This window comes from Phlebotomus papatasi, chromosome 3 (assembly GCF_024763615.1).
Source record: "Phlebotomus papatasi isolate M1 chromosome 3, Ppap_2.1, whole genome shotgun sequence".
In the NCBI taxonomy this organism is placed as follows: Eukaryota; Metazoa; Arthropoda; class Insecta; order Diptera; family Psychodidae; genus Phlebotomus; species Phlebotomus papatasi.
In genome coordinates this window covers 78,317,450-78,329,914 of record NC_077224.1, presented here as the reverse complement: position 1 = coordinate 78,329,914, position 12,465 = coordinate 78,317,450, and the positions used below count along the sequence as shown (strand labels likewise).

Sequence of the window (12,465 nt, the reverse complement as noted above, 5' to 3'; positions counted from 1 at the left end):
TTTTGTCAGTCTTCGGATAATTTGTAACGTTTTACTCTTGCAACTTGCTCTACAACTTTATCGAAGATAATTTTTCTCTATCTTAACGAGAAATATGCTTAACGTGAGCTAATCAGTATTGATATTTTCTGTAAGCCAAATATTCCAAAAATAGGGCTCAAAAGTTCATTATTTTTTATTTTAAATAATCCTTTCTCGAATCCCTGGAAACTTTGTAAGTTTAAGAAGGTTCATGAAGGCTATCTATAATAAAAATTTCAAGCCTCAGTCTCTTTTATTTTAGAAAATAGTAAATATTGAAATTTTCGTTTTGACAAATTTTGCCCCAGTCTCCCCTAAAATATATTAAGTGTTAGACGCATATTTTATTTTTTCTATATTTAAAAAAGTGTATTTAAATTAATAAACTTGAAAATTTTAGCAATTTAAAGGGCGAGTGAAAATTTAATAGTTTTTCTTTTAAGTAAATTCAATTAAAAAAAATAGTTTAATTAAATTAAGGAAAAATAGTTTACAAAAAATCGTATTGTAAAAAACCTGAGTTGATAATGTACACTTTATATGTCCTTATGCCAAATAGTATATATAAAAAGTTTCTTTAATTAGAAATCAATGGGCTCCTTCAGTGATTATTTCGTGATTCACTTGGGCTTAGTTTTCCAATTAATCGTGTTACGTGGCAAAATTGGCAAAATGATTCGGAAGTATTTGAGCCCTGTCCACCCTTGACCTCAACTTGGCGAATCGATTGGTGGTTGGTATAAAGTTTTCTGGGGCAATGTTCTTTGGCCTTGTTTCATCCATGGGCAATTCAATAAAACCGCGAGCAATCTCGCCACCACGATCACGCCTCAAGAGGAAGCCACCATGAGCCGGAAAAAGCCATAAGCGCCAGCTGGATTAGTGTCAGCTAAGGGTGTAAATCAAGTGGGATTAGTGCCTGAGTACTTGTTGTGCCGCCACATTGGGGGATACAATGTGTTCGCCTACGCCTAATCGATTCCTCATCCTCCACCAAGTCCCAACTTTAGCGTTCCCAAGCTTGACAAAATGCGCGGCATAAGCGAATAATTGAGGAAAACTAACTGAATCCCAAGTTGTTGCTGCCTCACCACTCCATTTTCCTGGTCCCTTTCCCCGATTCTGCTCTGACAAGGTGTTAGGCGGATTAATTATCCCTGTCATTGATGTTCTACCCCGGTTCGAAGACAAAAAGTTACCCATTTGACATGGAATCAGGGTGGAAATCAATGATATTTTTTCCTTTCTGCCCTACTTTTCATTACCTTCCTAGACCGTGTCTTTACATTCTTGTTTGAGCTTTCCCCCTGCACAAGTAAAAAAAAATCACCTCCCTACACCATTAATCGTGTCAAATGAAAGCAAAATTATGCTTGTTGGAAAAATTCCATTAGAATGTGAGATGGATGTAAAAAGAGCAAAACAGCACAACAAAACAAGATTGTAGTTGTAAATGAATGTGGGATTCCTTGAATTTTTTCCATCATCAAACTTTTCTTCCCTATTTCCGTCACGCAAAAATTACCACACAGAACCAACTCAAGAGGAGTAGGAAAAATTTTCTAAATAGAATTTTCCGCGGGAAACAAAACAAAAGAGATATTTCCGATAGATGAAAGATCACTCAATCGTCAAAGTAAAAGAATTTCTTTCTATAAAATTTATATATAAAAAAACAAAATTAGAAGAATATAAAAATAAAATATTAAAGGAAAAACAGAAAAATATAAAATTTTGGGATAATAAATTTAAAAAAAAAAATTGAAATATTTCTCCAAAAAGAAACAACTTCTGTTTATACCGGCTTCAGACTTAAGACTTAGCTATAGGGGAGGCTGGGGCAAAAAGTCACAAAACGAATATTATATTTTTTTTACAAACTACCCAAGCGCCCCAGAAATTTCTAATTAACGCAGTTTTATAGAAAATTTACCGCTCTATAAATTTGTGAAAGTCATTTTTTCCTCTATTTTGTAAGGAAATACATTTATCGAGCCGTTTTCTGAAAGGTAATTTTGTGACCATTCTCGAAAATTATGGGGCCGCTTTGTTACGGGCATCCGCAAATTTAAAAAAAAAATACCTAGTTGACATATTTTCATAGGAAATTTATTCCTCTTCACCAGAGGTGTGCAAGAAACCGTTGAAACCGAATTAACGTCAAATGAAACATGTACGTCAATGGTCAAAACGCTACTATAACAAACTTATTTTGACGTTAATTCGGTTTCAACGGTTTCTTGCACACCTCTGCTCTACACCTTCGTAAAACACCGTTTTCTCTATCTGAACGAGAAAAACTCTTTTCAAGCTATTTTAGAAAAAAAACACGAAAGAGACTGCAAATCGTTTGACCAATGCAAACAACAAGGGGAGAGACATGGTATTGACATTTCTTCTCGCCGTGAGACATGCCTCGGTTTTTCTTACTTTTTGCCCAAACCTTTTGTTACTTTTTACCCCAAGTGGTCGTTTTTAGTAAAAAGATTTCTTGAGAAAAGAATCTTTGTAAAATTCTAAAATAGATAGCGGCTTCGTATTCAAAGAATCCAAACCATTTAGGAAATAACTACCAGATCATAAATTTTGAATATTAAGTATATTTCAAAAATAGGGCTAAAGATTTCGATATTTTTTAATATCTAAACTCCTTGTTCGAATTCTAAGAAACATACAACATCGAATAAAGTCTATGATGGCTATCTATGGAAAGTTTTTACAGTGGTACTTGTAATACCTGTTTGATACTCACCAGCCTTTAATGCAGTCCTGTTCCTAAATTTTACCACGAAAATTTGTCATATGACAATGTCATATTATTATAGAATTCCTTTACTGAACTTTTAGTTGAAATATTGTTTATAAACGGTCGGCAAAAATCCTAAAGTAAATCAGGATTCGTGAAACTTTCCCACCCTCCCCTACTTGACCGTAACTGATGTTCTACTGATTCGATTTTAGCCTAAAAGTAAGGAAAATTATGGGTTTTTAAGTAAATGAGTTTTCGACCGATTTTAAGCTAGTCTTTCTTTTGTATACACTACCATACTGGTATTTATTAATCGAATCGAGACACTTTGTTTGGTATTACAATGTGATAATTACTACATGATCTGTGTTGGAAAGATCTGCTGGTCGTACATCTCCCAGGAGCACCTTCTCCGCAGTGTGGTTGCGTTTTATTATGATAACATCTGAAAATGTACTTTTCTAGACAGTCAGTTGCTTACACCGGGCGGGACTCGAACTCACAACTGTGAGAGTCGAATCGGAGTCGGAGGTCTCATGCGCCCAAGATCCAACTGTCTTACCTATTGCGCCACTGAGATCGCTACCATCTAATTCTTTAGAAATCCAAGTCGTAGCTGCATTATACTTCAAAAATCGAGTATATAAAAAAGATCCTCGTTATAGAGTCCAGTTTATAGACGATTTAAACTGATTTATAGATAACCCAGATTATCTGAGCTATATTCATTCATTTATTTATCATCTCTCTTATAGGTCATAGTGATTTATAATAATATCGACGGTTCCATTCCATACTATGCTATCTCAGAATGACAACTTTTCAGGAGAGACATTTGAAGTTGACGATTTATTATGCTGCCCGTGTAAATTTTTTTCTAAAGTCTCAAATATCTCGTTACCCGAACATCGGATGACTACAAAATTTTTACCAGTTGTAGATCTCGGTCTCAGGAACAAGATATCTCTCGGAGTAATATAAAGCTAAGTCGACTTAACATAGTATGGAATGGAGCCGTCGATATGTGAATACATTATTTAAATTTCGAACGAAAATTAATCAACAATTCATATTCAGTTGTATGTTGTGTAGAAATTAATAAATCTTTGACATTGAAAGACCGTTATTCATAGGTTCCATATAAATTGATTTATGAGGGGGCCTTCAAAGCTCCCAAATCGCTATCTCAAACCGTTTGGCCTCTTACTCTAGTGAAAATTCACCGCTTAAACTGACAAACCAAAAAATCGTCACTCCAAACAGTTCAAAAATAGAAAATGTAAAATTTCTGATATAATGTCAACACATCTAAAGGCTGACTTAAAATTGCTTTCATTTTCAGTGCAGTTAAATTCCTGCTCTTACACTCTACCAATCATCTCATTTGTAAACTTGGTTCATCCGGACTCATACCAACTTTATGCTCCAAACCGTGCGAAGTGTATGGTCAAAAATAGAGAGAGCACTGAGAAAGATTTAAAGAGATTATTTCGCTTTTGCAAAATCCCAATGAAAAACTATAAAACTAAACAAAAAAAATGAACATTCACAGGAAAGAGACTAGGAAATATAAAACTTGTGCTTTTGCACTGGTTCTGACACTGAATCTCGCACAAAGTTTGTTTCAATTTACAAAGTTGTAAAAGAAGAGGAAGAAGGCGCTACAAAAAATATATATATGTATATAATGAACAAATTGTTTACCGGTTTGCATATTTCAGTGTATTTGAGATGTGAAGATACATTGAGAAATCAAGTGCAAAAATGTGGTTGAGATGGAAAACTGATGGCGCTAAAGCTGCTTGGAAAGGACTTTTCTCCACCAAAGCTTCCCCAGGGGCTAAGTCTTTCGGATGGTATCGTGGGTGGTGCTTTGCAGGAGATGGTGGAAGATGAGGGTCTCTTTGCGTTTTGATTGCGGATTTTCCAATTTGAAGTGCACCAAAGAGATTTTGCCGTTATGGTGAGGATTTGCTCCTTCAATTATCGTCCCACGATCCGCCAGAGTGAATCCCATTCTCACAGTCGGTGTCAGTGGGCGATGTCAGTGACAGCATTTCTGCTACTTATACTCACCCAAGTCGCCTGGAAAATCTACCATCCCATCCCATTGTCAGCTCCATTTGCCACCCTCAGCAATTCCATCATTCTGCTGGCGACGTGGTACTTTTATTGCCATGATTAAATATTCAGTTCACGCGAACACTTCACCTCATCTTGTTAACTGATGGGCGTCCCAGGCATTTCATTTACTTCCTCCCATACTGCCAACTGTGGCAAAAGTGGCCTTCATCCTCCCAGACCTGCCATCCTCCTCACGGGAGATCGGCTTTATCCGCCACTTGGTCCGCCTTTATTGAAAATCATGAAAATTGCCCTCTGCGCCATATAAGAATTAATTATACGCACAAAACTCGCAGTGTTTTCACTTCTCACCCATCACCTCTAATCACACCTCACACCTACACCCGATATTCAGGACATCCGTCACCTTACGCACATCCCAAATAATGGGATTTGGGGAATGGGTGACCCACAACGTTTATATTAGTGTTTTGTTCATCTCTAAATGCAAAGAATAAATTTCCTGTCAATTCACTGTGTTGTCCTTTTCCAACTTCCCCCGAAGCAGCAAAAGCGAACGCGGAAAAGTGAATGTAAGTAAGGAGTTTCACTTTATCTTATTCATTGTCATTTGGTAACAAAAGGAAACGTGCGTCGGATGGTTGGGTTGTAGAAAAGCGAAAGGGTCACACAGGAAGTAGGAGTCGAAGCGACTACGACAGAATCCAAAAGATTTTATATTAGGATATTACCCAAATTATAATTACATGAATTGAAAATTAGATATGGAAATGTTGCAATAATAATAATAATAATGCTGGCACAATATTCCATGAAGGAACAAGGCCTTTCCGCAAAGGAATTTCTAGACACGCATTATTATTTTTTCTTGTACGGGATGAGGTTGTCAGTCCCATTCCCGTGGAATCAAGTGCAGTGAAGCTCACTGGATGCAATCCGAACACCTTTGACGTCAGAATAATTCCTGGTGACCTAAAGGGGATTCGAACCCGGAACACTTGCATCATAGAGCGAGTGCTCTACCAGTTCACCCATTGAGTGCCCATTGGAAACGTTGCAATAGCACTTTTTATTGTGAGAATTGTGACGAAGCGTTTCATGTTTTGCAATATGCTGGAACTCATAATTATAAAGGCTATTATCAGGGGCCTCCCGACATTCATTTTTCCATACGTTTTTGCATAGAAGCACTGAAGACTATTGGCAAGTTTTTTCGCAAAGAGAATTGCCTTATCCGTCTAATATATTTCGAAATGGTGAATTAAAAGCTATCTAAAAATACATATTTCATAATGTTAGCCGAAATAATACAAGAACTGCGAGCAAATTTGTTTAAGTCGCGATCCAATATCTGCAAAATTTTTACAAGGAAAACTGAAAAATAGCTTCAATTTTTATTAGGCTTGATGGGCCCATGGCTATTATACTATAAAACGAAGTCTTTCAGGCTTGAGGCTTTGCACATACTCTGGCTTCGAACACATCATATTTTTCCCATATTCCTTTAATAAATCTGACCTAATTTTTTTCAAGAAATGTGTGACTCAAGACTAGCTGTTTGGATATTGCCACTTTGTCAGATTCATTAAAGAAAGATGGGAGAAAATGAACAATTTTAAGGCAGAGTATGTGCGAAGACCGAAACACTTTTCTTATACTTCAAAAGGACCGGTAGTGAACGGAAAATCTTAGAACTTTCTTGACTTATCCTATTCTTGTGCAATGTTTCGAGGATTGTTGTTCTCTTTATCAGGTATCGAATTCGCAGGAAAAATCACGTACAGGTGGGAAATGCTTGCACTGCCATTTGGACTGGATCACAGAAACTGTTCTGTGTCAGACGTTTGAATTGAATGATGATTTAAAAACTCTTAATCAGCGATCCAGTCCAAGTGCAGTGTAAACATTTCCCACCTGTACCTTGTAGAAGAATAAAACAACAAACATCAAGAAGGGTTTAAGTTTTTTCGTCCACTGCCAGTTACATCTCACCAAAATTCTCTCAAAAGGACTTTCGCACAATTTGCCGTTTACCTATTCGATAATAATTTACTCAGAATCCAATGAAACAGTAATTTTATCAAAAAGGAAAAGCCTTAAAGACTTTTAATAGGACAAGTAACAGGTTGATTGGTCTTGAATCAAACGGATTCAATAGATTACTGGCTACAGGAGTGGATATTACTAAAATTTTGATGGGAATAAGAAGTGATTTTAGAGCGTATAGTCTGTTCGACACATGTCAACCCAGTCGACGACGGTCGTAACCCACCAATCCTAAACCTGTATTCCTTAACACGCCCAACCGTTAGTTTATAGTGAGTAAGCATCGATCGCCGTAGACGGTTTATTCTAACGAAGTGAAAAGTGGGTAGCTCCTTCAGTTCTCCAAGCTCCCTCTATAAATTTTTAATATTATTTATAGGTGGGCTCCCATGAGGGCTTACATTAAGATGGATTTCAGCACAGCATATTACTTATAATCGAGAACCAAACAGGTCAAGTGGTAGAATACTCGGTCTATGATGCGAGTATCCTGGATCTGAATCCCTTTTAGATCATCAGAAAAATTCTGCCATTCAAGGTGTTTGATTCGAATTGTATTCGATGAGCTTCACTGGATTCCACGGGACACGGAACCGGAACTAACAAACCCATCCCTATTTAAGAAAAATAGTAAATGCGAGTCTTGAAGTCTCGCTTACGAGAAAGCCTAGTTCCTCTATTGTATATTTACCAGCGTAATTATTTTATATTCTATGTTACTTATAATAGATAGGACGTCTCGCAAAATTACCCTGGTTAAGGGCGACTTAACGTGTCACGTCTCTATCCGGTGAAGCTCAGACCTGCAGGTCTAACGGCACTATCACACTTGCGACACTTGCACATTAAAATTTTAATGTGATTCACATTAATTGTTGCTTGTGGGCGTCCAAATATGTTATTTGTGTCTTTGAGTCACTTAATATTTGGGCTTTTTCTATTTATTGATAAAGAAGTGGACTTGGCCTGCAAAAGTAAATTCAAATTTACCTAAAGCATAAATATTTTTCACATTAAAAAATTAAAGAGAAAATCGCATTAATTTTTCGCATTAATGCTATAAATCAATTTATATCAAATTTTGCGGTTCAAGTCTACCTTTTTATCAACAAATAGATCAAATTTTGATTATAAAATGATTCAAACACACAAATTACACATTTGGACTCTCACCAGCGACAATTAATGTGAATCATATTAAAATTTTAATGTGCAAGTGTGATAACACAGTAAAGTTCGTATAAATCTTTGCTTCATCAAAAACTTTGAAAAATCTTATTTTTCAGCTCAACTAGGGCAAAGTGGTACAAGTTGGACAGTGGTACAAGTTGGACAATGATACAATTTGGACAGGGTTTTTTGTCTTGATAAATTTTGTAATTCATTTTTATTTGCTTAAAAACAAATTTTGTACTGTATTTATCAAGAAAAAAGTCATGTCCAACTTGTACCGGCGAATTGTCCAACTTGTAACACTAATTCCAAATTATATCACTTTACCCTACACCTCAATTTTTTCAAACTAACATCTTAATGGTTCAGTTTTTTCTATAAATTACCAAAGACCATTTAAGATATCGTTAACAATCAACATAGAGGCTTCGGAATGAACCGAATAATGTTGAATGTAAATATACCAAGTTATGATACTAACAACTTGAAACTCTATAAAGGGTAATGAATCAGGATAAACTTGTCTAAATTTGATACTTTTCCCATCTTTGTTTATTCTTCACTTACCCAGATAGTGTCAGTAGTCCTTAAACCACCTGTCGCCGCCTACAGACCTTTCGGCCTGCACTTCCCGGTCGCACGGGGAAAAGAGATGAGAAGTGACAATGTTATATACATAAATATGCGCCCCCCCTCGTCCCAAATGCCGAAAGAAGGAACTTTGGCAAGGGAAACTTTCCACAAAATCTCTCCTCTTGTACACCCGCTTACCGCTCTCTAGACACCAACAAAGTCACTTGATAAAATTTAAATTCATCGCCAGCTCGCAGCCACTAATCAGGAGAAATTCAAAGTTCATCCCCATCCTTAGCGTAGCGTATTTAACTCCCACACCTTTTCTTTTCTTCCTCCATGCCAAAACTCCGCGGCTTCAGAGACCAGGGTGAGGGTGGGTCTGGTGTGTCTTTCTGGTAAACATCCGTTGTGGGGTAAAATCCAGTTCCCGACCCCCGGTACCCTTGCAGAAAAAAAAATGAAGACACCCTGAGAAGAAGAACGTTCGTTGGCAAAGGTAGTGAATTTGAGCGCGACAGTAGAGGGTTAAATATATAGCTATTTGGGAATTCTCAGCATCTCGCACAGCATAAATTATCCCATTTTGTGTAAGTTAAATTATTTTACAAGCCACTCTTTGATGTGAGCAGCTTAGTAAAAAGTAGGAGGAATTTTCTGGCATATTTATCTCTTTTATCAGTTTAGGGTCTGAGGCATCATCCTGCAAAATTCCAATGATGACCAAGTAAACGGTTTTTAGAAAATGGTCCAGGAAAATCATTAAAGAAATTCAGGAAGTAGCCTTCAGGCAAATACCAGCACAGTAATCTCATTCTGGTATTACTAATACTTTAGCAATATTAAGTCCAGTATTGCTAAGTTGCATTAAGCTTATTGTAGGTGATCCGGTTGCAGTTAAATAACTGACACAGTTTTCCTCTCAGATTTTGCCCCCTTCCAAGCTTTTAATAAGCTGATTCTTCTACTGGTTAATTTTCTGGGTGTTTTATTATTTATTGTTATCATGCGAGTGTGTCTACAAGTACACGAAAAAACTTTTTTCATGTTAATTGTTGGCTGGGATATTTGGGTTTGTGAGCTGGAAAAACAAACCTGAGAGTTTGGTACACAGAATTTTCATCTCTTTGCATATTAAATCGTACGGAAAAATCCCCATACCAAAAGACTCCAGAGTTTGGTGGTATTTTTTTTCCTGAGGGCTTTTCCTCCCCACTTCCCCATTTTTCACCTTTCTCTGCAATATTATACTCGTGTTTACGGATGAGGTGGAACTAACCCCCAGAAATTTACACGAAGTTCAGGCTCACGGAGTATTATGTGGGAGAAAGGGGAGTGCTATGTAAGCAAAAGAAAAGTGAATCTGAAGAGGAAATTTTCGGGGTTAGAGTACTAAAATATCCTACATCTTTTCTACCCTCAATGCTTTTATGGACACTCCAACATCCAACGAATTGGATTAAAGGATTTCTCTCGACTTTTTCAGGCATAATCCAGAACTATTACCCAAATATCCATGCATTAAAATCCGAATTGGTATATTTTTAATAAGGTCCATTAAAATGGCTTAATAAACTGGCAGGATGGACATGTACAGCAGTTTATTTTAAAATAAATTACATTAATATCTCTTTTATCCACCAGGAAATCTAATAATTCGCCTGATTTGATTATGTGATAAAGTGGTCTTTTTTCGTGCTGAGTTGATTATTATTTTTGATAACGATTTAATCTGTATCAGATTAAATTGTGCTCCAATTATAGCTAAATGCTTTTGAGGCATAAACTTTAAGCGTATAGATTTTATACACAAAAAAAATCTACATAAAATTTTTCATGCTTCCTGATTATTACAGCTTTCATAATATTCTTTTTTATACCATATGGGCGGGTAAAGTAGTTTCACAAATTCGTAACTTTAAATCATAGATAATAAACTTTTACTGTTCAAAATATACCTGGAGTAGAAATTTATAAATACAAAATCCATAATTTTTTCAACTCCCAAAATTTTCACCTTCCACCCTTCTCCAACCCCAACCAGAAACACTTGTCTTAGTAAGTCTTCGCGTTTCAGACAATCTATGATATATCAAGTTATTTGTCCGTCTATCCAGCTACCGCCTCCATCGCTAGCTCTAAAGAAATGGGTACAGATTGAGACTTAGGGCCCAAATAGACTTGGGCTGATCCTCTAGAATATTTAGCATTTAGAAATCTGGCAGTGAAGGATCCGGTAAAGGAATTTTGTGCAAAGGAGTTCTAATTGATGATCCTAAGCCACCAGTGTATGACAGTTTAGGACAGATCTTTACTGCTGAATTTTACAGGCTAAATATTCTAGAGGATCAGCTTGAGTCTATTTAGGCCTTTAGGATCTTCGGGAGAACCTACCCCGTAAGTCGACTCAGGAATCATTAATACTACCTTAATTTCTCTTCCAGTCCTCAACTTCAACTTAAAACCATGTTTTTTAGCTTGATCCAAAGCATGTTGTGCCATTTCTTTTTATTTACTGAAATCTTTTATACCTTTTAGAGGTTGCATACGGACTTTTGACCATAATATATGTATACAAAAAAAAAATAAATCCATGTATGAGTAAAAACCAGGAGTAAAAATCAGAAGGGCTCTAGAATGTATATTTCAACTGAATGGTCTCGTTGGTCGAAAGGTATTGGAATCTACGACAAGTCTGACTCGGCAATAAACCGATAACTAATTTTTATCCAAAACTCGATTCTGAAACTCACAAGTCGTTTATCCATATTCTCAGATAATCTTTAGAAAAACAACGCGAAGCTGCTCTTAAGGTATAGCATTTACATAAGTAACGAGTTCGAGAATTTTGCAAATCTCGGATAATAATTTATTTAGAGATCATGTTGTATATTACCTAATACAGTCGAGTTCCTCAAATTTGAACGACGCGACGGACGGTTGAGTTCAAAATGTAAAATTTGAGGTCATGTAAAGAAAATTTTGCGTGGAGTCTGAATTAAATCTATTTTTCACTGGTGTTTCCTCAATATTATCGTATTTTCTGCAACAAATTCCATTTCTTTAACAATAAATTACATTGATATATGAGTCAGATTTGGAATTTCGGTCTAAAAACTTTCTTATTCTTCTTTATATTTTTATTGACCAACGTTTCGATCCTTGGTTGGGACCTTCTTCAGGGCCTACATACAATTTTAATACATGAAGACCAATAAAAACATAAAGAAGAACAAGAAAGTTTTTAGACCGAAATTCCAAATCTGACTCATATCATCCTAACGGTCGACTCTCAACATTGAATTACATTGATATATTCTCTAAAATTATCTTTCTTAAATTTGGGAAAGTGCATTTCACATGAATTCCCTTACGTTTTTGAAAATATTGTTCAAATTTGAGGAGTGAGAAATGCCATCTAAAGCCCCCAAATGTTCAAATTTGCGGAACTCTACTGTAGTACAGTTTTCTAGAGTAAAGGTCAGATTATCCTAAAAGAATCCAAAAATTTAATTTCCAGGATTTGCGTAAAATTACTTCAAGTTACTCTATATGTTATGAATAATGCTGGTGATATAAACCGTAGTTGGTTCTTTTCTAACAGAGACTGTTAAAACTTATCTTAATAATGGTAATACTAAGCCTTGGCACTATAGTTACAGAAGGTAATTACATTAAAAAAAATTGTGACAAGGAACATCAAAATTAATGAATGTTAAGAATACCGAGAATACCCTAAACTTATCTTTCGTAAGGGAGAATTATCTAAAATAAATAAGAATTTTAGAAAATTTTTACTTCTAATTAGGATAAGATGG

General features: G+C 35.9%; 1 protein-coding gene across 2 annotated transcripts in view; it reads left to right on the top strand.

Annotated features, from left to right (window-relative positions):
• The window catches only part of LOC129805899 (uncharacterized), a 304,927-nt gene that overhangs the window by 143,945 nt on the left and 148,517 nt on the right, over positions 1-12,465 (top strand). The window lies entirely within an intron of this gene.